The sequence below is a fragment of the Camelina sativa genome, chromosome 9 (assembly GCF_000633955.1).
Source record: "Camelina sativa cultivar DH55 chromosome 9, Cs, whole genome shotgun sequence".
Classification (NCBI taxonomy): domain Eukaryota; kingdom Viridiplantae; phylum Streptophyta; class Magnoliopsida; order Brassicales; family Brassicaceae; genus Camelina; species Camelina sativa.
In genome coordinates this window covers 19,469,504-19,475,796 of record NC_025693.1, presented here as the reverse complement: position 1 = coordinate 19,475,796, position 6,293 = coordinate 19,469,504, and the positions used below count along the sequence as shown (strand labels likewise).

At 35.2% G+C, this 6,293-nt stretch overlaps 2 pseudogenes; both read right to left on the bottom strand.

Moving 5' to 3' along the window:
- Positions 1–3,039, bottom strand: part of LOC104711405 — a 10,642-nt pseudogene extending 7,603 nt beyond the window's left edge.
- Positions 4,024–5,629, bottom strand: LOC104715452 (annotated as a pseudogene).

Here is a 6,293-nt window from a genome sequence, read left to right as displayed (position 1 = left end):
GATCGCGATCACAAATATCTGGCAAATCTAATCTAGACTTCAAATTATCTTTTGTCTTTCCCGGGACATTTAGAACAGTGTTCATGAGGTTGTCGAAGACGTTCTTCTCGACGTGCATGACATCTAGATTATGTTTCAACAAAAGATCTTTCCAATAAGGCAACACCCAAAAAATGCTATGTTTATACCAATTGTGATTGATGCCAGCACCGTAAACAACAACATGTCCATTACCACCACAATCTGTAGTCCTCTCTGCTCCAAAATCTCTTAACTGTTCCAGTAAAATATTTCCGTCGACTTCAGGAGGTGGTGCATCAACCACTTGCTTATTCTTCCAAAACAATGTCCTCGAACACCGGTAAGGGTGACGAGCTGGTAGAAATCTTCTGTGACAATCAAACCAACTCGTTTTACGTCCGTGCCTCAACTGGAACGCATCTGTGTTATCTTGACAGTACGGACACGCTAACCTTCCATGAGTTGACTATTCAGATAACATCCCATAAGCTGGAAAGTCACTAATCGTCCACATAAGTGCTGCACGCATCTGGAAATTCTGCTTGGTTGAAACGTCATATGCTGTAGCACCATGATCCCATAACATTTTTAGCTCATATATCAACGGTTGCAGAAACACATCAAGAGATCTCTTTGGATGATCTGGACCGGGAACCAAAATCGAAAGGAAAAGAAACTCTCGACGCATGCACAAAGATGGCGGTAAGTTATAAGGTGTTACGATTACTGGCCACAACGAATATTGCCTTCCATGCTTTCCAAATGGGTTGAAACCATCTGTAGATAATCCTAGGTACACGTTTCTTGGCTCATACGCAAAATCTGGATACACAGATTGGAAATGCCTCATGCTTCTGCATCTGAAGGATGCGTAATCTCTCCGTTTGATCTATGTTCTGCGTGCCATCTCATTGGACCAGCCGTACGCTCAGATTGATATAATCGCTTCAGCCTTTCTGTGATCGGTAAATACCACATCCGCTTATATGGAACTGGAACCCTACCGCCTGTTTCCTGATATCTTGGTTTTTGACAAAATCGACACCTTGTCCTATCTTCGTCTTCTCTCCAATAGATCATGCAATTATCTTCGCATACATCTATCATTTGATACGGCAAACCAAGACCGGCGACCAATTTCTGAATCTCGTAATATGTACCTGGAAAATGATTATCTTCAGGCAAAATGTCTTTCACAAAATCTGTTATCGCATCCACACATTCCTCAGCCAAATTGTAGTCCGTCTTTATGGTCATCAATCTGCTTGCAGATGATAAAGCCGAATGACCTTCCCTACAACCTTCATATAACGGCTGCTTAGCTGCGTCCAACATAGAAAAAAACTTGCATGCCTCTGCATTAGGTTCCTCTAACCTATCAACATTTTGACCCATCGATTGCATGTTTTCCCTATATGCATCATTCACCATCTCAACAGTACCCACACCATAATCTACTTCTGTTCTAGGTTCCTCTACGCTATCAACAATATATGGTTCGCTAGAACTAATATACTCTGGTCTTTCACCATGGAGAAACCAAATTTTGTAACCCGGCATAAAACCATTCGAATAAAGATGACCCCATACTAAATCAATCCTAATATTGTGAGAATTCCGGCAAATTGAACATGGACATTTCAACTTACGGGTTTGAAGAACGATCTGTTGTTGACATGCCAACTCCATAAACTCGCCTACACCACGAGCATACTCATCATTCAATAAATTTGATTCTGGATCGAGCATCGGTCCGTCCATCCACGATCGAAAATAAGAAGAAGAAGAAGACATTTTTTGTATTTTTTGGAAAAAATGAGTGAGAGTATGAGAAGGAGTGGTTCGTTTTTATAGAAAAAGTAAATTTCGTATCCGTCAGTAATCCGTCAGTAATCCGTCAGTAATTTTGAAATTTTCAACGGCTATACAACGGCTTCATTAACGGATATATTTACCGACAAATTTCCGACGGATATTTATTTAACTTGTCAGAAATTCGTCGGAAAGCGAATAATCAAAACGGCTATAATAACGGATAAGTTTGCGGACGGATTTCTGACGGCTGTAAATTAATTCCTGTCGGAAATCTGTCGGAAATCGAATAATATACAAGCGACAACAACAACGGATATATTTACCGACGATATTCCGACGGAAAGTGCGGACGGTAGTGGTTTGTCGGTAATCCGTCAGAAATGTTGACAGATTACTGACGGACTATGTTTGTCGGTAAATTTCCGACGGAAAACTGACAAACTCTTAAGGCGTCAGAAAGCTGTCAGTATACCGTCGGTAATTACCGACAGAATGTTGACCGTCAGAAATTCCGTCAGTTATGACCTTGTTTTCTTGTAGTGTATGTATGTACCGTTGTTCCATGAATAAGGATTGCGGAATAGCGTGTGGTCCTCATGTACTCGGAATGGACCAAGCTCTTGAAATGCCCCACCGTTTAGAGATGAGCAGCCCGGTCCTGTTTTATTTTTATTTTTTTTTTTTTTTCTTTTTTTAAGTATATACTCGTTTAAGTCTCAATGATTATGACAAAAAAATACTTCCTCATCAAAAATTAGATAGTAGCTAAAAGACTCATCATTTCAATTTTTTAGAAGAGTCTGATTATAGAAATATAAATAGTTCCAGTATAAAAAGAGTTTGTACGTAGAGGGATACATATTATCTATGTGTACCTCCGTTTAACCAGATCACACGAGGAGTAGAGTCACAGGGTTTGATGGCTTCCACTAAATAATAGTATAAATATCGACCAGCTGTTTCGTTTACAGCCACATAACCGCCATACTGTCTGAAACTAACGACAGAAGGTTGTCCGGGGAGCTCCTTGATTAGATCTTTTTTCTTTGGCGATAGCACGCGAGGAAGCACATTGTCACATAACGAACGAACTCCTAGCTTAGACCGGGACAAATGTGTTTGGCTCGTACAATGGACTTGTGATGCCAGAGACAAGAATAGGAAAACACAAGCGGTCACTGATCAATCTTGGCGTTTTCCCATTCTATTATCTCGGTCTCCTTTGAAAACTAGTTAAAAAAAAAAAAAAAGGAGAAAAAAATTTAGACAATGAATAGCAGTATTTTATAGATTTATTTTTGGCTTTGACATCTATTTTTGTGAGTACCTATTAAACAATTAAAACAATAAATTCAACAACATAACTACCAGTCTCCATAAAAAGGATTAAAAAAGTACTCTGTTTCTACCAAATATTGCATTCTCATTTATAATTCTACTTGTATTAGAACTCAGATCCCTTGCAATGTCACAGAAAAATATTTTTTTTAAAAATATATATAATAAAACTTTAAAATTTAAAATTATATATCATGATAAAATTTGAAAGTAATAAAATAGTTTGAAAGTATAGGTTACAAATAAACTTAAAGTTGTCTTGGAAAAGATAGAAAACCAACTATGACCAAAAACTACATAAATATTGAACATATTATATAACTGTTAATAAAAAAGCATAACCATCAAAATGGAAACTTATGATAAAATATGACAAATAAATTTTTAAGTAAAAAATATCAAAGTAAAAGTCATAATGAATCAAGTAACCCAAAAAAACATTAACGATTATAAGTATAAAATATATTATGAAAAATTATGGTAAACAGATCTAATGTTCATAAGCAATTATCGGTATTTATATTATTAGTTGGAACGCTTGCAACTATGAAAACCATGGAAACGGAATAAGAGCAAAACATAAATGAAACATATGACGTTGTTCCATTTTGTTGAATAGAGACTACGATTTGCTTCAGATTAATTAGGAACGCTCCAAACGCAAATGCAAACGCTGTCTAAGGTGATCAGATTCAGCTATTTACTTGTGTTTATTAGTATATAAAAGGATCAAGCAATTGCATAAAGAGTCTGGAGAAGAATTTGTAGATATTTTTAATAATTAATAATATCCTACCAGTTTTATGAATCCACAAAATAGAAATCCTAATTGAAAAGAAAAGTATCATATCAATTCCAAGAGTAGGTATCAGCTTCACACACGAGGTGACATGAATTTGAAGCCCTAACCACAATAGTCAACTCGTTGAGCATCTGACGTATCTTTTCCAACTCCACGAGCTTTCTAGATTCGATGGGTTTTGTGGAGAGAGTTGCTTTCTTCAAGCGTCTTGCGTTCTTTAGAATGTACGTAGCCACTTCTTTCTCATCTTCTAGTTGCCATTCGTATCCTGTCCACAAAAATGTTTCAAGATGGAACAACAAACATTCTGGTACACATTTCGGTTGATTCCATTCCTGGCCGATCAGACTATCTTTGCTATAATAGTGATATGGCTGCGACCAAAGCAATCAATGTGTAAATATTAGATCATCAAATTACATGAAAGTAGAGCTTAGAATATCCTAATGAATGAAATGGCTTACGTCGATGAGCTTTAGGATTTGTAATTTAGGAGATCTATCGAGCATGTGCGAAAGTAGCTTTCGCCACTCTTTTCTATTTGTACGCAGCTCCAAATATAAAAGCTGATCGAAGATTTTACCAATAGGATACTTAATCTTGTGCACGAGACATCATTGGTAAACAAAACAATATGTCAGCCCAATTACATATAAAACCATGTGAAAATTCTTAAATCTAAAAATTACCTGTAAGGGTGATAAGTCTAAGGAAATACGTTTGGCGTGAGTTAGAGTTTCCAAAATGTTTTCATTAGTTTTATAAGAAACGTTACTGATTTTAGCCTCCACCAGCGCTGGCGCATTCTCAATCAGACAAATCTCAAGCCTATGGTTCCCTTTAAGGTTCAAGTATTTCAAAGAAGGAGCATTTATTACATAGCCTCCCTTACCTTCTTCTGGGTAACTATCATATATGGTTAGTCTTTGCAACGATGGCACCGCAACAGTGAAGGTCTCCACATTGTCAGATATATGCACGACCAAATCTTCAAGACTAGGGCAGCCACATAAAAGGTTGCAAACAGATTTTTCGTCTTTGAAGTGTACATAGTAAAGGTGCAGCTCTCTCAGGGACTTGAAACAACCCAAGAAGGAAGGTCCAAAAGAATTGAACCCTTCAGCTTCAAGATCTCTATTGTATTATTGAAACTACACAAAACACTCGGAAATCTTACTGAGCTTTCATCTTGAAATGCAACAGTGAGTACCAATTTACGTAGATTGTGTGCAAAAGCAATTCCAACCAATACCCCAACATCCGAAGCATCACGCTGATCTTCAACTCTCAAATGCAAACTCTCTAGAACCGGAGCTTTATGTAAAAGTAAAGATCTGCAAACATTCTCTGAAAATCTATTATGATACTCAGAATCAAACTTGAGATTTGGCACCAACGCCCAAAGAGATCTCCAACGTTTAGACAAAACGCTAGTGGTTATAGCAATTTCTGTTGGAAGTGAAGACAATATATGAAGAAGCAAATCTTCAGGCAACTCACTGATCATGTCCTCATTTACAACATCTCCATTTCTCAAACCTTCACTACCAGTTTTGCTGTATGATAAATATCAAAATAACAAAAAATAAAGATCTTTAGGTTCACAGAAGTTATATATGGACGACACAAAGTTTCATACCCTTTTTGTTCCATTTTCGTTAAAAGGAAAACACAATTTGGCACAGATTAATTAGGAACGCTCCAAAAGCAAATGCTTAGATATGATAATGGTGATGTGATTCAGCTTCAAATATACAATACTTACAAACTATAATAAAGTAGCTATTTAAACTAATTAGGGTGTTTAAATACAATTAAGGATTTTTCATAACATGGAAATCTAATATTACTTACAAACTATGATAAATGATAATGATTTTTTCCTTATAAACTATAATAAATAATACATTGTTGATATTCAAACTGATTAAGGCTTTTTAATTATCAAAAAAATTACAAACTATAAAAAAAAATATTGTAGCTATTTAAACCAATTAAGGCTTTTTAATCTAATTAAGGATTTTTTCATAACATGAAAATCTAATATTACTTACAAACTATGATAATGATATTTGATTTTTTTCTTACAAACTATGATAAATAATATATTGTAGATATTTAAACTAATTAAGGCTTTTCAATCTATTTAAGGTTTTTAGAACATTAAAATATAATATATAATTACAAACTATAATAAATGATATTCGATTTTTTTCTTCTAAGAAAATTAAATGATAATTTAATATAAAAAGAAAATATCTCAAATATAACATAGTAAAATATATACTGCACCTTTATATACATACTAGATTAAGAC